This window comes from Hypomesus nipponensis, chromosome 3 (assembly GCF_054491055.1).
Source record: "Hypomesus nipponensis isolate SF chromosome 3, ASM5449105v1, whole genome shotgun sequence".
Taxonomy (NCBI): Eukaryota; Metazoa; Chordata; class Actinopteri; order Osmeriformes; family Osmeridae; genus Hypomesus; species Hypomesus nipponensis.
The window spans coordinates 907,501-925,263 of record NC_140363.1 but is presented as its reverse complement, the minus strand read 5'-3'; the positions used below and the strand labels follow the sequence as shown (position 1 = coordinate 925,263).

The following is a 17,763-nucleotide window of genomic DNA, read 5'->3' as shown; positions in this document are numbered from 1 at the left end:
CAATTGACAATGCAAGGTGGTCTCTCTCTCTCGTGTCAAAATGAAAACAGCTTCCAGCCCCTTTCATGAAGGACTACTTGTGCATATTGCAACATTTCAGTTTCTAAGTGAATGAGCAAAAGAGCATACAGCACCTGGTATTCCCAGGCGGTCTCCCATCCAAGTACTAACCAGGCCCGACCCTGCTTAGCTTCCGAGATCAGACGAGATCGGGCGTTGCCAGGCTGGTATGCTTAGCTTCCGAGATCAGACAAGATCGGGCGTTGCCAGGCTGGTATGGCCGTACGAAATAAGTTGACAACCATAGGTTACTTATCCATATACAGATTTGGCAATTGACAATGAAAGGTGGTCTCTCTCTCTCTCTCTCTCTCGTCAAAATGAAAACAGCTTCCAGCCCCTTTCATGAAGGACTACTTGTGCATATTGCAACATTTCAGTTTCTAAGTGAATGAGCAAAAGAGCATACAGCACCTGGTATTCCCAGGCGGTCTCCCATCCAAGTACTAACCAGGCCCGACCCTACTTAGCTTCCGAGATCAGACAAGATCGGGCGTTGCCAGGCTGGTTTGGCCGTACGAAATAAGTTGACAACCATAGGCTATTTATCCATATACAGATTTGGCAATTGACAATGCAAGGTGGTCTCTCTCTCTCGTGTCAAAATGAAAACAGCTTCCAGCCCCTTTCATGAAGGACTACTTGTGCATATTGCAACATTTCAGTTTCTAAGTGAATGAGCAAAAGAGCATACAGCACCTGGTATTCCCAGGCGGTCTCCCATCCAAGTACTAACCAGGCCCGACCCTGCTTAGCTTCCGAGATCAGACGAGATCGGGCGTTGCCAGGCTGGTATGCTTAGCTTCCGAGATCAGACAAGATCGGGCGTTGCCAGGCTGGTATGGCCGTACGAAATAAGTTGACAACCATAGGTTACTTATCCATATACAGATTTGGCAATTGACAATGCAAGGTGGTCTCTCTCTCTCTCTCTCTCTCGTCAAAATGAAAACAGCTTCCAGCCCCTTTCATGAAGGACTACTTGTGCATATTGCAACATTTCAGTTTCTAAGTGAATGAGCAAAAGAGCATACAGCACCTGGTATTCCCAGGCGGTCTCCCATCCAAGTACTAACCAGGCCCGACCCTGCTTAGCTTCCGAGATCAGGCGTTGCCAGGCTGGTATGGCCGTACGAAAAAAGTTGACAACCATAGGCTACTTATCCATATACAGATTTGGCAATTGACAATGCAAGGTGGTCTCTCTCTCTCGTGTCAAAATGAAAACAGCTTCCAGCCCCTTTCATGAAGGACTACTTGTGCATATTGCAACATTTCAGTTTCTAAGTGAATGAGCAAAAGAGCATACAGCACCTGGTATTCCCAGGCGGTCTCCCATCCAAGTACTAACCAGGCCCGACCCTGCTTAGCTTCCGAGATCAGACGAGATCGGGCGTTGCCAGGCTGGTATGGCCGTACGAAATAAGTTGACAACCATAGGCTACTTATCCATATACAGATTTGGCAATTGACAATGCAAGGTGGTCTCTCTCTCTCTCTCTCTCTCGTCAAAATGAAAACAGCTTCCAGCCCCTTTCATGAAGGACTACTTGTGCATATTACAACATTTCAGTTTCTAAGTGAATGAGCAAAAGAGCATACAGCACCTGGTATTCCCAGGCGGTCTCCCATCCAAGTACTAACCAGGCCCGACCCTGCTTAGCTTCCGAGATCAGACGAGATCGGGCGTTGCCAGGCTGGTGTGGCCGTACGAAAAAAGTTGACAACCATAGGCTACTTATCCATATACAGATTTGGCAATTGACAATGCAAGGTGGTCTCTCTCTCTCTCTCTCTCGTGTCTAAATGAAAACAGCTTCCAGCCCCTTTCATGAAGGACTACTTGTGCATATTGCAACATTTCAGTTTCTAAGTGAATGAGCAAAAGAGCATACAGCACCTGGTATTCCCAGGCGGTCTCCCATCCAAGTACTAACCAGGCCCGACCCTGCTTAGCTTCCGAGATCAGACGAGATCGGGCGTTGCCAGGCTGGTATGGCCGTACGAAATAAGTTGACAACCATAGGCTACTTATCCATATACAGATTTGGCAATTGACAATGCAAGGTGGTCTCTCTCTCTCGTGTCAAAATGAAAACAGCTTCCAGCCCCTTTCATGAAGGACTACTTGTGCATATTGCAACATTTCAGTTTCTAAGTGAATGAGCAAAAGAGCATACAGCACCTGGTATTCCCAGGCGGTCTCCCATCCAAGTACTAACCAGGCCCGACCCTGCTTAGCTTCCGAGATCAGACGAGATCGGGCGTTGCCAGGCTGGTATGGCCGTCCGAAATAAGTTGACAACCATAGGCTACTTATCCATATACAGATTTGGCAATTGACAATGCAAGGTGGTCTCTCTCTCTCTCTCTCTCTCTCTCTCTCTCGTCAAAATGAAAACAGCTTCCAGCCCCTTTCATGAAGGACTACTTGTGCATATTACAACATTTCAGTTTCTAAGTGAATGAGCAAAAGAGCATACAGCACCTGGTATTCCCAGGCGGTCTCCCATCCAAGTACTAACCAGGCCCGACCCTGCTTAGCTTCCGAGATCAGACGAGATTGGGCGTTGCCAGGCTGGTATGGCCGTACGAAAAAAGTTGACAACCATAGGCTACTTATCCATATACAGATTTGGCAATTGACAATGCAAGGTGGTCTCTCTCTCTCTCTCTCTCGTGTCTAAATGAAAACAGCTTCCAGCCCCTTTCATGAAGGACTACTTGTGCATATTGCAACATTTCAGTTTCTAAGTGAATGAGCAAAAGAGCATACAGCACCTGGTATTCCCAGGCGGTCTCCCATCCAAGTACTAACCAGGCCCGACCCTGCTTAGCTTCCGAGATCAGACGAGATCGGGCGTTGCCAGGCTGGTATGGCCGTACGAAATAAGTTGACAACCATAGGCTACTTATCCATATACAGATTTGGCAATTGACAATGCAAGGTGGTCTCTCTCTCTCTCGTGTCAAAATGAAAACAGCTTCCAGCCCCTTTCATGAAGGACTACTTGTGCATATTGCAACATTTCAGTTTCTAAGTGAATGAGCAAAAGAGCATACAGCACCTGGTATTCCCAGGCGGTCTCCCATCCAAGTACTAACCAGGCCCGACCCTGCTTAGCTTCCGAGATCAGACGAGATCGGGCGTTGCCAGGCTGGTATGGCCGTACGAAATAAGTTGACAACCATAGGCTACTTATCCCTATACAGATTTGGCAATTGACAATGCAAGGTGGTCTCTCTCTCTCTCTCTCGTGTCAAAATGAAAACAGCTTCCAGCCCCTTTCATGAAGGACTACTTGTGCATATTGCAACATTTCAGTTTCTAAGTGAATGAGCAAAAGAGCATACAGCACCTGGTATTCCCAGGCGGTCTCCCATCCAAGTACTAACCAGGCCCGACCCTGCTTAGCTTCCGAGATCAGACGAGATCGGGCGTTGCCTTTTTTTTTTAAATCTTTTTATTAGTGTTTTTTCAATTCACAAGTTTACAAGACATACTGAAATTCACATAAGCATAATCACACACAATATACACCACCAATACCCAACGGAACATTATTTACAAAAGCAAACCCCTCCGTCACCAATTGAATACCAGTTGTCCCCCTTCTCCTTCAGTAATCAATGTATTCCCCTGCACAAAGAAGGATTTTACGTCCACTCCACCATAAGTCCAAAGAAGTCCAATGCTTCTTTTCATGAGTGTTTTAAACAAGGGTTTTATCTTGACCTTGCGCCCTTCAAAGTGGGCAAAGTTCCGTCGTAGCACCACAGCATATCTGGCGTGACTTAAAACAAAGTTAATTAAACACAGATTAGCTTTTTTGCTCTTAGCAAACACCCCAAACAAAAACAAAGGCCTCCACCCATCCTCCAAGTCCAAATCCCAACTCCAGTTCTCCACCAACAAGGCCTTGATGAAAACAAAGAAATCAACCAAATCAACACAATCCAAAAAATAATGTAAAAAGCTCTCATGACCACCATCACACACATCACACATTACATTCACCTCATTATTAATAACATGTAGCACCACATTTGTGTATACCCTGTTGTGTCTTATCAGAAAGTCATTATTTTCGCATTCAATGGTGTTATATTTTATGTTTAAGTTTGACCAGATTTTCTTCAAATCCATATCCACAAAAACACTACTCCACACCTTTTCCGCCGCTGGCTCCTTGAACATATTACCAATTAACCATCCATATATTTTCTTTACACTCATACTGTCCATCATACATTTCTCGCCATCCTCCATTACATACATCACCGGCATACAGTCATCCCTATGAAACATACATTGTGTTTGCAAGAGAGTGGCCCATTCCAAAGGTATGCTTGACTTGATTTTTTCATATATTTTGCAAACTTCCTCTCTGCTCTCCATTCCCTCCCTCTCACACACCGTGTCATATATACAGTTCCCTCTGAGAAATCCCGGGATGGCCTCATAAACAATGTCCTTCACTTGCTTTATGCCTCCTAAGAAGAACTTGGGCTCATACAAAGTTTTTTGGTTCCACTTGATCTTCTCATTTAAAAACAGAGGCAGATTCACAATCCCAGTTAAAGTCTCACTATCATATTCCACCTTTGGCAGAAACCGTCTCCAAGCCTCCAGCACCTCCCTGTATATCTCCGGTATTCCAACCGTCATTGACTGCTTGAACCCCATGTACCAAGCACTGTCCCCCATCCCTCCAACATCATCAACATATTTCCTTAAAAACTCCTTCCACCCATAGTCCCATTGTCCCACCATATATTTTCTTACAGTTTTTATCCTCAGTGCAGTCTTCTTTGTTTCCAAATCCACTAAGTTCAGACCTCCCACCCACCATTTCCCCACCAGAGTGTTCTTTGCAATTTTAACACCTTTCCCTTCCCACATGAAATCACACACTATTTTATTCAGAGCTTTCACAACCCACTCTGGCATGTCAATGACGTTCATCACATAAACACACACTGATAGTAGCAAACTATTTACCACAATGACTTTCCCTTTCAGTTTCAGTTTTCTCCCCCTCCACGATGCACATACAGTTCTTATTTTATTGATCACCCCTGTCCAAGTCACATCCCTCGCCTCCTGACTGTCCACTCCTAAATGCACACCCAAGACCTTGATATATTTATCCTCCACCCTTAACCCCACTTCTTCTCTCTCCACCCGTCCTATATACATTATTTCCGACTTGTCTTTATTAATCCTTGCCCCTGACGCTTGTCCATATTTCTCCACCAGCTGTAACACCCTTTTCACACTTTCCCCATCCCTCACCGTGATTGTGGTATCATCAGCATACTGATTGACTACACATCTCCCTCCATATGGCAGCCCAATCCCTGTCACCCCTTGATCCCTCTTAATCAGTGTGGCCAGAGGCTCTGCACAGATGGCATATAATAGTGCAGATAGAGGACATCCCTGCCTCACAGACCTCCCCACCTCAAATCTAACGGTCAACACTCCATTCACCTTTACACAGCTCCTGGCACTCCCATATAACCTCCTCACCCAACCCACCATTCTGTCTCCAAACCCCACCTTCCCCAATACCCTGTACAAAAACTCATGCTCTACCCTATCAAATGCTTTATTCCAGTCTAGCCCTAGTACAACTCCCCCTATCTTATCTCTCTTCAAGTATTCTATCACGTCCCTAACTGTCCCTATCGTGTCTGCTATATCCCTACCTGGCACACTATAACTTTGTGTTGGCTGCACTATCCCCCCTATGACCCTCTTCATCCTATTCGCCAACACTTTGGTCAGTATTTTATAGTCTACATTCAATAAACTAATTGGCCTATAGTTCCCCAGATCTAATTTACTTCCCTTCTTGTACAATATAGTGATTACCCCCTCTACCATTCTACTCTGCACCACCCCTGTTCTCTCCATCCCTCTAAAAACTCCCACTAAAATTGGTGCCACCTCGTTTTTATACACTTTGTAGAACTCTGTCCCTATCCCATCACTCCCCGGGCTCTTCCCACTGGTCAGACCCCCTATCGCTTCTATCACCTCTGCCACATTAATTTCCCTGTCACACCACCCCCTATCCACCTCCCCTAACTCACTTTCCATACTATCCAACACCTCCTCCATGCTACCCTCATCCACTCCTCCTCTCTGATACAATTCCCCATAAAACTCCTGCACCCTCTCCAGTATCTCCACGTAGTCATTTGTTGTCACCCCCTCCTTATTATTAATTTCATGTATGTATGTCCTACTCTGCTTTCTCTTCTCCAGCCCTAAGAAATATCCGGTACATTTCTCCCCCTCCAGAGCATATACCGCCTTACTCCTCAGAATTGCCCCTCTACATTTTTCCCTCTCAAACCTGTCTAAATCCATTTTTGCCTCTAAATAACTCTCCATACTATACCCCTCCTCATCCTCGGCCCTGTTTAACTCCACCCTCAGCCTTTCCCTCAATCCCTGTTCTTCCTTCACCCTCCTCCTTTTCCTTTTCCTACTATACCGGATACTGATTGATTTAATCATATCCTTCACCACCTCCCATCTCTCCCCTACCCTCACATCCACCCTATCAACCTCCCTATACTCTTCTACCCTCTCTGTTTCCCTACCTAATAACTCCCTAATCTGCTGCTCATACTCTTCCTCCTCAATATACCCTGCATTCAATATCCACAATCCTCCTCCTACCTCCTCTTGCCCTACCTTAATTCTAAACCTAACTGCATCATGATCACTAAAGCTGTTTCCCTGGTGTCTTATACTATCCACATAACCTATCATGTCCCCCTGTACTAAAATTAAATCTATCCTACTCTGTTTCAAAACGCCTTCCCTCATCTGCCTCCTCGTGAATTCCCTCATATCTGGATGCTCATTTCTCCAAACATCTATCAATCCTTTGCCTCTCATCATATTAAGCAAAATACCCCTTGACATTTCCCACCTAAATTCAACCCCTTTTCCTACATCTAATCTACTGCATTTAGTGTTAAAGTCCCCCACTAGTATGCACCTCTCAGTCACCAATCCCTCTAACTCCTGTAGTACCCCTCTCTTATCTAACTCTATGTTTGGCACATAGACATTTATTAATCTAAAGTCTTCCTCCCGATATCTGAACTCTATGACTAAAATACGCCCTGTCTCATCCCTGTACACCTCCCTGGCCTCTTCCACTTTATCCTTCTTAATTAAAATCGCCACCCCCCGTGCGTTCCTAGCCCCATTATTATAAAACATGTCACCTTTCCATTCCTCCCTCATTTCCTTCACCTTGTCCTCATCCCAGTTTGTTTCCTGTATACACATAATGTCGCTCCTATATACATACACCAGTTCCTTCATTTTCTTTCTGGCTCTTAGGCCATTAACATTTACAGATGTTACAGTGGTCATGAGAGCTAAACCAAAAAAGAAAGAAATTAAACCTATCATATTAAAATTGTCACTTGCCATCACCCAGCTGTTCGCCACTCTGCAGCCCCCGTCTTTGGTCCTTCTCAGCGTCCCTCTCGTCCCGCCGTCGCTGTGCCACCATGACCGCGCCTTTGACTGCGCCTTTCAACGCCACCGCCTCCTCGACCTTCTTCCGCACTTTATTCCTCTGTGGCAGCCCCTCCAGCCGCGGTTCGCCCTCGCCTCTCTCCCTTCTTTTCTCCAATGCTTTTCGCCGCTTCTCCATCGTAGCTGTCACTCCGGCCCTCTCCTGCTTCCCGCCAGCTCCTTGCTCCATGCTCTCCTCTGCTCCTTCCTCGTGCTCCATCTCGTCCTCCAGCTCGTCCTGGGTGTCTTCCTGGTCCTCGTCGTCCCCCCCAACCACGCTTGCGTCCTCTGCTCCCGAGCTCTGTCCCGTCATGAGCTCGCCGCCTCCCTCCTCCTCCTTGCCAGCCAAGACCTCTCCGTCCTCCTCGTTTAGCTCCTCTGTCTGGACGTCCTCTCCCAGCTCACTCCCTTCTCCATCTTTATCCTCCCCGCTCTGCTGCGCACACTCCCTGGCATAATGTCCGATTTTGCCACATTTAAAACACGTGAAATCCGGACAGTCTTTAAAAATATGCCCCGGCTTTATGCACAGCCTACACACTCTCACCTGCCGGTCATGGATCACCCGAAAGTATTCGGTGCCTCTCAATGTCTCAAACTTGGTGGAGTATGGGAGCGAACGGACCTGCTCCGTGAAACGCACCTTTAAAAAGCGCGTCCCATCCACAATCTCCGTTCCAGGCCACACCCGACGCCTAACAGTCGAGATGGCCTGTACTCCCCACTCCTCCAGTCTTGCTATAATTCTCCAATCCTGTAGATACACCGGCAGATTGATGAATGACACCACCATCTCATTATTTACAATGTCACTGCCATGCACCAGAGCCCCTCTCACTCTGATGCCATCCATGAGCTTCACCTTCCCGTCATTGTCCTTCATAGTGAGCTCATATTTCCTTTCACCTCTCGTCCTACAGCCAAGCACCACTCCACACTGCTTCTTCACCTCCTTACACAAGTCCATTGTGGAAATTTGTTCTGTTCCTTCCACCACCACTTCCACAGTCAACTCCTTCCCATATTTGTCTCTCTCACCATCCTTGACTCTCTCCTTTCGTCCACCTTCAATCGGCACGTTTGCCCCGTTAGATGTTTGCTTGTCCTTCGTTTGTCTGTCCAATCCTCCTTCACTCCTTTTGTCCACGCGCTGTTCCATCGTTAGCTCCAGTCCAATGTTCGTTGCCATGCTATCTGTCCGCGACATAAAACACAGAACCACAAAAAGTCCCCCAAACAGCAACAGCTGCTGGGGGAAGGACAACTAACACTAACACACAACTATTTATGAACAAAAAATGAAAGAAAGAAACGAAATGACACCGTATAACGACAAAAACGTACTATGAACAAACACTCTCCACCTGCTCTCTGCGCACTCACTTCCTGGTTTGTCACAAAAGTGGGCGTTGCCAGGCTGGTTTGGCCGTACGAAATAAGTTGACAACCATAGGCTACTTATCCATATACAGATTTGGCAATTGACAATGCAAGGTGGTCTCTCTCTCTCTCTCGTGTCAAAATGAAAACAGCTTCCAGCCCCTTTCATGACGGACTACTTGTGCATATTGCAACATTTCAGTTTCTAAGTGAATGAGCAAAAGAGCATACGGCACCTGGTATTCCCAGGCGGTCTCCCATCCAAGTACTAACCAGGCCCGACCCTGCTTAGCTTCTGAGATCAGACGATATCGGGCGTTGCCAGGCTGGTTTGGCCGTACGAAATAAGTTGACAACCATAGGCTACTTATCCATATACAGATTTGGCAATTGACAATGCAAGGTGGTCTCTCTCTCTCTCTCTCGTGTCAAAATGAAAACAGCTTCCAGCCCCTTTCATGAAGGACTACTTGTGCATATTGCAACATTTCAGTTTCTAAGTGAATGAATCAAAAGAGCATACAGCACCTGGTATTCCCAGGCGGTCTCCCATCCAAGTACTAACCAGGCCCGACCCTGCTTAGCTTCCGAGATCAGACGAGATTGGGCGTTGCCAGGCTGGTTTGGCCGTACGAAATAAGTTGACAACCATAGGCTACTTATCCATATACAGATTTGGCAATTGACAATGCAAGGTGGTCTCTCTCTCTCTCTCTCGTGTCAAAATGAAAACAGCTTCCAGCCCCTTTCATGAAGGACTACTTGTGCATATTGCAACATTTCAGTTTCTAAGTGAATGAGCAAAAGAGCATACAGCACCTGGTATTCCCAGGCGGTCTCCCATCCAAGTACTAACCAGGCCCGACCCTGCTTAGCTTCCGAGATCAGACGAGATCGGGCGTTGCCAGGCTGGTTTGGCCGTACGAAATAAGTTGACAACCATAGGCTACTTATCCATATACAGATTTGGCAATTGACAATGCAAGGTGGTCTCTCTCTCTCTCTCTCGTGTCAAAATGAAAACAGCTTCCAGCCCCTTTCATGAAGGACTACTTGTGCATATTGCAACATTTCAGTTTCTAAGTGAATGAGCAAAAGAGCATACAGCACCTGGTATTCCCAGGCGGTCTCCCATCCAAGTACTAACCAGGCCCGACCCTGCTTAGCTTCCGAGATCAGACGAGATCGGGCGTTGCCAGGCTGGTATGGCCGTACGAAATAAGTTGACAACCATAGGTTACTTATCCATATACAGATTTGGCAATTGACAATGCAAGGTGGTATCTCTCTCTCTCGCTCTCTCTCGTCAAAATGAAAACAGCTTCCAGCCCCTTTCATGAAGGACTACTTGTGCATATTGCAACATTTCAGTTTCTAAGTGAATGAGCAAAAGAGCATACAGCACCTGGTATTCCCAGGCGGTCTCCCATCCAAGTACTAACCAGGCCCGACCCTGCTTAGCTTCCGAGATCAGACGAGATCGGGCGTTGCCAGGCTGGTATGGCCGTACGAAATAAGTTGACAACCATAGGCTACTTATCCATATACAGATTTGGCAATTGACAATGCAAGGTGGTCTCTCTCTCTCTCTCTCTCTCTCTCTCTCGTCAAAATGAAAACAGCTTCCAGCCCCTTTCATGAAGGACTACTTGTGCATATTACAACATTTCAGTTTCTAAGTGAATGAGCAAAAGAGCATAGAGCACCTGGTATTCCCAGGCGGTCTCCCATCCAAGTACTAACCAGGCCCGACCCTGCTTAGCTTCCGAGATCAGACGAGATCTGGCGTTGCCAGGCTGGTATGGCCGTACGAAATAAGTTGACAACCATAGGCTACTTATCCATATACAGATTTGGCAATTGACAATGCAAGGTGGTCTCTCGCTCTCGTGTCAAAATGAAAACAGCTTCCAGCCCCTTTCATGAAGGACTACTTGTGCATATTGCAACATTTCAGTTTCTAAGTGAATGAGCAAAAGAGCATACAGCACCTGGTATTCCCAGGCGGTCTCCCATCCAAGTACTAACCAGGCCCGACCCTGCTTAGCTTCCGAGATCAGACGAGATCGGGCGTTGCCAGGCTGGTATGGCCGTACGAAATAAGTTGACAACCATAGGCTACTTATCCATATACAGATTTGGCAATTGACAATGCAAGGTGGTCTCTCTCTCTCTCTCTCTCTCTCTCTCGTGTCTAAATGAAAACAGCTTCCAGCCCCTTTCATGAAGGACTACTTGTGCATATTGCAACATTTCAGTTTCTAAGTGAATGAGCAAAAGAGCATACAGCACCTGGTATTCCCAGGCGGTCTCCCATCCAAGTACTAACCAGGCCCGACCCTGCTTAGCTTCCGAGATCAGACGAGATCGGGCGTTGCCAGGCTGTTTTGGCCGTACGAAATAAGTTGACAACCATAGGCTACTTATCCATATACAGATTTGGCAATTGACAATGCAAGGTGGTCTCTCTCTCTCTCTCTCGTGTCAAAATGAAAACAGCTTCCAGCCCCTTTCATGAAGGACTACTTGTGCATATTGCAACATTTCAGTTTCTAAGTGAATGAGCAAAAGAGCATACAGCACCTGGTATTCCCAGGCGGTCTCCCATCCAAGTACTAACCAGGCCCGACCCTGCTTAGTTTCCGAGATCAGACGAGATCGGGCGTTGCCAGGCTGGTATGGCCGTACGAAATAAGTTGACAACCATAGGCTACTTATCCATATACAGATTTGGCAATTGACAATGCAAGGTGGTCTCTCTCTCTCTCTCGTGTCAAAATGAAAACAGCTTCCAGCCCCTTTCATGAAGGACTACTTGTGCATATTGCAACATTTCAGTTTCTAAGTGAAGGAGCAAAAGAGCATACAGCACCTGGTATTCCCAGGCGGTCTCCCATCCAAGTACTAACCAGGCCCGACCCTGCTTAGCTTCCGAGATCAGACGAGATCGGGCATTGCCAGGCTGGTATGGCCGTACGAAATAAGTTGACAACCATAGGCTACTTATCCATATACAGATTTGGAAATTGACAATGCAAGGTGGTCTCTCTCTCTCTCTCTCTCGTGTCTAAATGAAAACAGCTTCCAGCCCCTTTCATGAAGGACTACTTGTTTATATTGCAACATTTCAGTTTCTAAGTGAATGAGCAAAAGAGCATACAGCACCTGGTATTCCCAGGCGGTCTCCCATCCAAGTACTAACCAGGCCCGACCCTGCTTAGCTTCCGAGATCAGACGAGATCGGGCGTTGCCAGGCTGGTATGGCCGTACGAAATAAGTTGACAACCATAGGCTACTTATCCATATACAGATTTGGCAATTGACAATGCAAGGTGGTCTCTCTCTCTCTCTCTCTCTCTCTCTCTCTCTCTCTCTCTCTCTCTCTCTCTCGTCAAAATGAAAACAGCTTCCAGCCCCTTTCATGAAGGACTACTTGTGCATATTACAACATTTCAGTTTCTAAGTGAATGAGCAAAAGAGCATAGAGCACCTGGTATTCCCAGGCGGTGTCCCATCCAAGTACTAACCAGGCCCGACCCTGCTTAGCTTCCGAGATCAGACGAGATCGGGCGTTGCCAGGCTGGTATGGCCGTACGAAATAAGTTGACAACCATAGGCTACTTATCCATATACAGATTTGGCAATTGACAATGCAAGGTGGTCTCTCTCTCTCGTGTCAAAATGAAAACAGCTTCCAGCCCCTTTCATGAAGGACTACTTGTGCATATTGCAACATTTCAGTTTCTAAGTGAATGAGCAAAAGAGCATACAGCACCTGGTATTCCCAGGCGGTCTCCCATCCAAGTACTAACCAGGCCCGACCCTGCTTAGCTTCCGAGATCAGACGAGATCGGGCGTTGCCAGGCTGGTATGGCCGTACGAAATAAGTTGACAACCATAGGCTACTTATCCATATACAGATTTGGCAATTGACAATGCAAGGTGGTCTCTCTCTCTCTCTCTCTCTCTCGTGTCTAAATGAAAACAGCTTCCAGCCCCTTTCATGAAGGACTACTTGTGCATATTGCAACATTTCAGTTTCTAAGTGAATGAGCAAAAGAGCATACAGCACCTGGTATTCCCAGGCGGTCTCCCATCCAAGTACTAACCAGGCCCGACCCTGCTTAGCTTCTGAGATCAGACGAGATCGGGCGTTGCCAGGCTGGTTTGGCCGTACGAAATAAGTTAAAAACCATAGGCTACTTATCCATATACAGATTTGGCAATTGACAATGCAAGGTGGTCTCTCTCTCTCTCTCTCTCTCGTGTCAAAATGAAAACAGCTTCCAGCCCCTTTCATGAAGGACTACTTGTGCATATTGCAACATTTCAGTTTCTAAGTGAATGAGCAAAAGAGCATACAGCACCTGGTATTCCCAGGCGGTCTCCCATCCAAGTACTAACCAGGCCCGACCCTGCTTAGTTTCCGAGATCAGACGAGATCGGGCGTTGCCAGGCTGGTATGGCCGTACGAAATAAGTTGACAACCATAGGCTACTTATCCATATACAGATTTGGCAATTGACAATGCAAGGTGGTCTCTCTCTCTCTCTCGTGTCAAAATGAAAACAGCTTCCAGCCCCTTTCATGAAGGACTACTTGTGCATATTGCAACATTTCAGTTTCTAAGTGAAGGAGCAAAAGAGCATACAGCACCTGGTATTCCCAGGCGGTCTCCCATCCAAGTACTAACCAGGCCCGACCCTGCTTAGCTTCCGAGATCAGACGAGATCGGGCGTTGCCAGGCTGGTATGGCCGTACGAAATAAGTTGACAACCATAAGCTACTTATCCATATACAGATTTGGAAATTGACAATGCAAGGTGGTCTCTCTCTCTCTCTCTCTCTCGTGTCTAAATGAAAACAGCTTCCAGCCCCTTTCATGAAGGACTACTTGTGCATATTGCAACATTTCAGTTTCTAAGTGAATGAGCAAAAGAGCATACAGCACCTGGTATTCCCAGGCGGTCTCCCATCCAAGTACTAACCAGGCCCGACCCTGCTTAGCTTCCGAGATCAGACGAGATCGGGCGTTGCCAGGCTGGTATGGCCGTACGAAATAAGTTGACAACCATAGGCTACTTATCCATATACAGATTTGGCAATTGACAATGCAAGGTGGTCTCTCTCTCTCTCTCTCTCTTTCTCTCTCTCTCTCGTGTCAAAATGAAAACAGCTTCCAGCCCCTTTCATGAAGGACTACTTGTGCATATTGCAACATTTCAGTTTCTAAGTGAATGAATCAAAAGAGCATACAGCACCTGGTATTCCCAGGCGGTCTCCCATCCAAGTACTAACCAGGCCCGACCCTGCTTAGCTTCCGAGATCAGACGAGATTGGGCGTTGCCATGCTGGTATGGCCGTACGAAATAAGTTGACAACCATAGGCTACTTATCCATATACAGATTTGGCAATTGACAATGCAAGGTGGTCTCTCTCTCTCTCTCTCTCTCGTGTCAAAATGAAAACAGCTTCCAGCCCCTTTCATGAAGGACTACTTGTGCATATTGCAACATTTCAGTTTCTAAGTGAATGAGCAAAAGAGCATACAGCACCTGGTATTCCCAGGCGGTCTCCTATCCAAGTACTAACCAGGCCTGACCCTGCTTAGCTTCCGAGATCAGACGAGATCGGGCGTTGCCAGGCTGGTATGGCCGTACGAAATAAGTTGACAACCATAGGCTACTTATCCATATACAGATTTGGCAATTGACAATGCAAGGTGGTCTCTCTCTCTCTCTCTCTCTCTCTCGTGTCAAAATGAAAACAGCTTCCAGCCCCTTTCATGAAGGACTACTTGTGCATATTGCAACATTTCAGTTTCTAAGTGAATGAGCAAAAGAGCATACAGCACCTGGTATTCCCAGGCGGTCTCCCATCCAAGTACTAACCAGGCCCGACCCTGCTTAGCTTCCGAGATCAGACGAGATCGGGCGTTGCCAGGCTGGTATGGCCGTACGAAATAAGTTGACAACCATAGGCTACTTATCCATATACAGATTTGGCAATTGACAATGCAAGGTGGTCTCTCTCTCTCGTGTCAAAATGAAAACAGCTTCCAGCCCCTTTCATGAAGGACTACTTGTGCATATTGCAACATTTCAGTTTCTAAGTGAATGAGCAAAAGAGCATACAGCACCTGGTATTCCCAGGCGGTCTCCCATCCAAGTACTAACCAGGCCCGACCCTGCTTAGCTTCCGAGATCAGACGAGATCGGGCGTTGCCAGGCTGGTATGGCCGTACGAAATAAGTTGACAACCATAGGCTACTTATCCATATACAGATTTGGCAATTGACAATGCAAGGTGGTCTCTCTCTCTCTCTCTCTCTCTCTCTCGTGTCTAAATGAAAACAGCTTCCAGCCCCTTTCATGAAGGACTACTTGTGCATATTGCAACATTTCAGTTTCTAAGTGAATGAGCAAAAGAGCATACAGCACCTGGTATTCCCAGGCGGTCTCCCATCCAAGTACTAACCAGGCCCGACCCTGCTTAGCTTCCGAGATCAAACGAGATCGGGCGTTGCCAGGCTGGTTTGGCCGTACGAAATAAGTTGACAACCATAGGCTACTTATCCATATACAGATTTGGCAATTGACAATGCAAGGTGGTCTCTCTCTCTCTCTCTCGTGTCAAAATGAAAACAGCTTCCAGCCCCTTTCATGAAGGACTACTTGTGCATATTGCAACATTTCAGTTTCTAAGTGAATGAGCAAAAGAGCATACAGCACCTGGTATTCCCAGGCGGTCTCCCATCCAAGTACTAACCAGGCCCGACCCTGCTTAGTTTCCGAGATCAGACGAGATCGGGCGTTGCCAGGCTGGTATGGCCGTACGAAATAAGTTGACAACCATAGGCTACTTATCCATATACAGATTTGGCAATTGAAAATGCAAGGTGGTCTCTCTCTCTCTCTCGTGTCAAAATGAAAACAGCTTCCAGCCCCTTTCATGAAGGACTACTTGTGCATATTGCAACATTTCAGTTTCTAAGTGAAGGAGCAAAAGAGCATACAGCACCTGGTATTCCCAGGCGGTCTCCCATCCAAGTACTAACCAGGCCCGACCCTGCTTAGCTTCCGAGATCAGACGAGATCGGGCGTTGCCAGGCTGGTATGGCCGTACGAAATAAGTTGACAACCATAGGCTACTTATCCATATACAGATTTGGAAATTGACAATGCAAGGTGGTCTCTCTCTCTCTCTCTCTCGTGTCTAAATGAAAACAGCTTCCAGCCCCTTTCATGAAGGACTACTTGTGCATATTGCAACATTTCAGTTTCTAAGTGAATGAGCAAAAGAGCATACAGCACCTGGTATTCCCAGGCGGTCTCCCATCCAAGTACTAACCAGGCCCGACCCTGCTTAGCTTCCGAGATCAGGCGTTGCCAGGCTGGTATGGCCGTACGAAATAAGTTGACAACCATAGGCTACTTATCCATATACAGATTTGGCAATTGACAATGCAAGGTGGTCTCTCTCTCTCTCTCTCTCTTTCTCTCTCTCTCTCGTGTCAAAATGAAAACAGCTTCCAGCCCCTTTCATGAAGGACTACTTGTGCATATTGCAACATTTCAGTTTCTAAGTGAATGAATCAAAAGAGCATACAGCACCTGGTATTCCCAGGCGGTCTCCCATCCAAGTACTAACCAGGCCCGACCCTGCTTAGCTTCCGAGATCAGACGAGATTGGGCGTTGCCATGCTGGTATGGCCGTACGAAATAAGTTGACAACCATAGGCTACTTATCCATATACAGATTTGGCAATTGACAATGCAAGGTGGTCTCTCTCTCTCTCTCTCTCTCGTGTCAAAATGAAAACAGCTTCCAGCCCCTTTCATGAAGGACTACTTGTGCATATTGCAACATTTCAGTTTCTAAGTGAATGAGCAAAAGAGCATACAGCACCTGGTATTCCCAGGCGGTCTCCTATCCAAGTACTAACCAGGCCCGACCCTGCTTAGCTTCCGAGATCAGACGAGATCGGGCGTTGCCAGGCTGGTATGGCCGTACGAAATAAGTTGACAACCATAGGCTACTTATCCATATACAGATTTGGCAATTGACAATGCAAGGTGGTCTCTCTCTCTCTCTCTCTCTCTCTCGTGTCAAAATGAAAACAGCTTCCAGCCCCTTTCATGAAGGACTACTTGTGCATATTGCAACATTTCAGTTTCTAAGTGAATGAGCAAAAGAGCATACAGCACCTGGTATTCCCAGGCGGTCTCCCATCCAAGTACTAACCAGGCCCGACCCTGCTTAGCTTCCGAGATCAGACGAGATCGGGCGTTGCCAGGCTGGTATGGCCGTACGAAATAAGTTGACAACCATAGGCTACTTATCCATATACAGATTTGGCAATTGACAATGCAAGGTGGTCTCTCTCTCTCGTGTCAAAATGAAAACAGCTTCCAGCCCCTTTCATGAAGGACTACTTGTGCATATTGCAACATTTCAGTTTCTAAGTGAATGAGCAAAAGAGCATACAGCACCTGGTATTCCCAGGCGGTCTCCCATCCAAGTACTAACCAGGCCCGACCCTGCTTAGCTTCCGAGATCAGACGAGATCGGGCGTTGCCAGGCTGGTATGGCCGTACGAAATAAGTTGACAACCATAGGCTACTTATCCATATACAGATTTGGCAATTGACAATGCAAGGTGGTCTCTCTCTCTCTCTCTCTCTCTCTCTCGTGTCTAAATGAAAACAGCTTCCAGCCCCTTTCATGAAGGACTACTTGTGCATATTGCAACATTTCAGTTTCTAAGTGAATG

General features: G+C 46.7%; 25 non-coding genes and 15 pseudogenes across 25 annotated transcripts; all 40 read right to left on the bottom strand.

The window, feature by feature from the left end:
- Positions 1 to 122: 122 nt before the first annotated feature.
- On the bottom strand, positions 123 to 241 carry LOC146298632 (5S ribosomal RNA; annotated as a pseudogene).
- A 221-nt stretch (positions 242 to 462) lies between these two features.
- LOC146298631 (5S ribosomal RNA) lies at positions 463 to 581 on the bottom strand (annotated as a pseudogene).
- Positions 582 to 747: 166 nt separating this feature from the next.
- Positions 748 to 866, bottom strand: LOC146298630 (5S ribosomal RNA; annotated as a pseudogene).
- Positions 867 to 1,087: 221 nt separating this feature from the next.
- On the bottom strand, positions 1,088 to 1,196 carry LOC146298629 (5S ribosomal RNA; annotated as a pseudogene).
- A 166-nt stretch (positions 1,197 to 1,362) lies between these two features.
- LOC146298628 (5S ribosomal RNA) lies at positions 1,363 to 1,481 on the bottom strand. Its single transcript, XR_014746421.1, has one exon. It is a non-coding gene; the product is annotated as a 5S ribosomal RNA (ribosomal RNA).
- A 174-nt stretch (positions 1,482 to 1,655) lies between these two features.
- LOC146298627 (5S ribosomal RNA) lies at positions 1,656 to 1,774 on the bottom strand. Its single transcript, XR_014736127.1, has one exon. It is a non-coding gene; the product is annotated as a 5S ribosomal RNA (ribosomal RNA).
- A 174-nt stretch (positions 1,775 to 1,948) lies between these two features.
- LOC146298626 (5S ribosomal RNA) lies at positions 1,949 to 2,067 on the bottom strand. The gene has a single exon (XR_014746419.1). It is a non-coding gene; the product is annotated as a 5S ribosomal RNA (ribosomal RNA).
- Positions 2,068 to 2,233: 166 nt separating this feature from the next.
- LOC146298625 (5S ribosomal RNA) lies at positions 2,234 to 2,352 on the bottom strand. The gene has a single exon (XR_014737922.1). It is a non-coding gene; the product is annotated as a 5S ribosomal RNA (ribosomal RNA).
- A 184-nt stretch (positions 2,353 to 2,536) lies between these two features.
- Positions 2,537 to 2,655, bottom strand: LOC146298624 (5S ribosomal RNA; annotated as a pseudogene).
- A 174-nt stretch (positions 2,656 to 2,829) lies between these two features.
- On the bottom strand, positions 2,830 to 2,948 carry LOC146298623 (5S ribosomal RNA). The gene has a single exon (XR_014746417.1). It is a non-coding gene; the product is annotated as a 5S ribosomal RNA (ribosomal RNA).
- Positions 2,949 to 3,116: 168 nt separating this feature from the next.
- LOC146298622 (5S ribosomal RNA) lies at positions 3,117 to 3,235 on the bottom strand. The gene has a single exon (XR_014746415.1). It is a non-coding gene; the product is annotated as a 5S ribosomal RNA (ribosomal RNA).
- A 5,978-nt stretch (positions 3,236 to 9,213) lies between these two features.
- LOC146298621 (5S ribosomal RNA) lies at positions 9,214 to 9,332 on the bottom strand (annotated as a pseudogene).
- A 173-nt stretch (positions 9,333 to 9,505) lies between these two features.
- Positions 9,506 to 9,624, bottom strand: LOC146298620 (5S ribosomal RNA; annotated as a pseudogene).
- Positions 9,625 to 9,796: 172 nt separating this feature from the next.
- Positions 9,797 to 9,915, bottom strand: LOC146298619 (5S ribosomal RNA). Its single transcript, XR_014737867.1, has one exon. It is a non-coding gene; the product is annotated as a 5S ribosomal RNA (ribosomal RNA).
- A 172-nt stretch (positions 9,916 to 10,087) lies between these two features.
- LOC146298618 (5S ribosomal RNA) lies at positions 10,088 to 10,206 on the bottom strand. The gene has a single exon (XR_014746407.1). It is a non-coding gene; the product is annotated as a 5S ribosomal RNA (ribosomal RNA).
- A 176-nt stretch (positions 10,207 to 10,382) lies between these two features.
- LOC146298617 (5S ribosomal RNA) lies at positions 10,383 to 10,501 on the bottom strand. The gene has a single exon (XR_014746396.1). It is a non-coding gene; the product is annotated as a 5S ribosomal RNA (ribosomal RNA).
- A 182-nt stretch (positions 10,502 to 10,683) lies between these two features.
- LOC146298616 (5S ribosomal RNA) lies at positions 10,684 to 10,802 on the bottom strand (annotated as a pseudogene).
- Positions 10,803 to 10,968: 166 nt separating this feature from the next.
- LOC146298615 (5S ribosomal RNA) lies at positions 10,969 to 11,087 on the bottom strand. Its single transcript, XR_014746385.1, has one exon. It is a non-coding gene; the product is annotated as a 5S ribosomal RNA (ribosomal RNA).
- A 182-nt stretch (positions 11,088 to 11,269) lies between these two features.
- LOC146298614 (5S ribosomal RNA) lies at positions 11,270 to 11,388 on the bottom strand (annotated as a pseudogene).
- Positions 11,389 to 11,560: 172 nt separating this feature from the next.
- Positions 11,561 to 11,679, bottom strand: LOC146298613 (5S ribosomal RNA). The gene has a single exon (XR_014739495.1). It is a non-coding gene; the product is annotated as a 5S ribosomal RNA (ribosomal RNA).
- Positions 11,680 to 11,849: 170 nt separating this feature from the next.
- Positions 11,850 to 11,968, bottom strand: LOC146298612 (5S ribosomal RNA). Its single transcript, XR_014746601.1, has one exon. It is a non-coding gene; the product is annotated as a 5S ribosomal RNA (ribosomal RNA).
- A 174-nt stretch (positions 11,969 to 12,142) lies between these two features.
- On the bottom strand, positions 12,143 to 12,261 carry LOC146298611 (5S ribosomal RNA). Its single transcript, XR_014746374.1, has one exon. It is a non-coding gene; the product is annotated as a 5S ribosomal RNA (ribosomal RNA).
- Positions 12,262 to 12,467: 206 nt separating this feature from the next.
- On the bottom strand, positions 12,468 to 12,586 carry LOC146298610 (5S ribosomal RNA; annotated as a pseudogene).
- A 166-nt stretch (positions 12,587 to 12,752) lies between these two features.
- Positions 12,753 to 12,871, bottom strand: LOC146298609 (5S ribosomal RNA). Its single transcript, XR_014746363.1, has one exon. It is a non-coding gene; the product is annotated as a 5S ribosomal RNA (ribosomal RNA).
- Positions 12,872 to 13,049: 178 nt separating this feature from the next.
- Positions 13,050 to 13,168, bottom strand: LOC146298608 (5S ribosomal RNA; annotated as a pseudogene).
- A 176-nt stretch (positions 13,169 to 13,344) lies between these two features.
- LOC146298607 (5S ribosomal RNA) lies at positions 13,345 to 13,463 on the bottom strand. The gene has a single exon (XR_014739484.1). It is a non-coding gene; the product is annotated as a 5S ribosomal RNA (ribosomal RNA).
- A 170-nt stretch (positions 13,464 to 13,633) lies between these two features.
- Positions 13,634 to 13,752, bottom strand: LOC146298606 (5S ribosomal RNA). The gene has a single exon (XR_014746352.1). It is a non-coding gene; the product is annotated as a 5S ribosomal RNA (ribosomal RNA).
- Positions 13,753 to 13,928: 176 nt separating this feature from the next.
- LOC146298605 (5S ribosomal RNA) lies at positions 13,929 to 14,047 on the bottom strand. Its single transcript, XR_014746341.1, has one exon. It is a non-coding gene; the product is annotated as a 5S ribosomal RNA (ribosomal RNA).
- A 191-nt stretch (positions 14,048 to 14,238) lies between these two features.
- Positions 14,239 to 14,357, bottom strand: LOC146298604 (5S ribosomal RNA; annotated as a pseudogene).
- A 176-nt stretch (positions 14,358 to 14,533) lies between these two features.
- On the bottom strand, positions 14,534 to 14,652 carry LOC146298603 (5S ribosomal RNA; annotated as a pseudogene).
- A 180-nt stretch (positions 14,653 to 14,832) lies between these two features.
- Positions 14,833 to 14,951, bottom strand: LOC146298602 (5S ribosomal RNA). The gene has a single exon (XR_014746330.1). It is a non-coding gene; the product is annotated as a 5S ribosomal RNA (ribosomal RNA).
- A 166-nt stretch (positions 14,952 to 15,117) lies between these two features.
- Positions 15,118 to 15,236, bottom strand: LOC146298601 (5S ribosomal RNA). The gene has a single exon (XR_014746319.1). It is a non-coding gene; the product is annotated as a 5S ribosomal RNA (ribosomal RNA).
- A 182-nt stretch (positions 15,237 to 15,418) lies between these two features.
- LOC146298600 (5S ribosomal RNA) lies at positions 15,419 to 15,537 on the bottom strand. The gene has a single exon (XR_014738681.1). It is a non-coding gene; the product is annotated as a 5S ribosomal RNA (ribosomal RNA).
- Positions 15,538 to 15,709: 172 nt separating this feature from the next.
- Positions 15,710 to 15,828, bottom strand: LOC146298599 (5S ribosomal RNA). The gene has a single exon (XR_014739462.1). It is a non-coding gene; the product is annotated as a 5S ribosomal RNA (ribosomal RNA).
- Positions 15,829 to 15,998: 170 nt separating this feature from the next.
- On the bottom strand, positions 15,999 to 16,117 carry LOC146298598 (5S ribosomal RNA). The gene has a single exon (XR_014746308.1). It is a non-coding gene; the product is annotated as a 5S ribosomal RNA (ribosomal RNA).
- A 174-nt stretch (positions 16,118 to 16,291) lies between these two features.
- Positions 16,292 to 16,400, bottom strand: LOC146298597 (5S ribosomal RNA; annotated as a pseudogene).
- A 191-nt stretch (positions 16,401 to 16,591) lies between these two features.
- Positions 16,592 to 16,710, bottom strand: LOC146298596 (5S ribosomal RNA; annotated as a pseudogene).
- A 176-nt stretch (positions 16,711 to 16,886) lies between these two features.
- On the bottom strand, positions 16,887 to 17,005 carry LOC146298595 (5S ribosomal RNA). Its single transcript, XR_014739550.1, has one exon. It is a non-coding gene; the product is annotated as a 5S ribosomal RNA (ribosomal RNA).
- A 180-nt stretch (positions 17,006 to 17,185) lies between these two features.
- LOC146298594 (5S ribosomal RNA) lies at positions 17,186 to 17,304 on the bottom strand. Its single transcript, XR_014746286.1, has one exon. It is a non-coding gene; the product is annotated as a 5S ribosomal RNA (ribosomal RNA).
- A 166-nt stretch (positions 17,305 to 17,470) lies between these two features.
- On the bottom strand, positions 17,471 to 17,589 carry LOC146298593 (5S ribosomal RNA). The gene has a single exon (XR_014746275.1). It is a non-coding gene; the product is annotated as a 5S ribosomal RNA (ribosomal RNA).
- Positions 17,590 to 17,763: the final 174 nt, after the last annotated feature.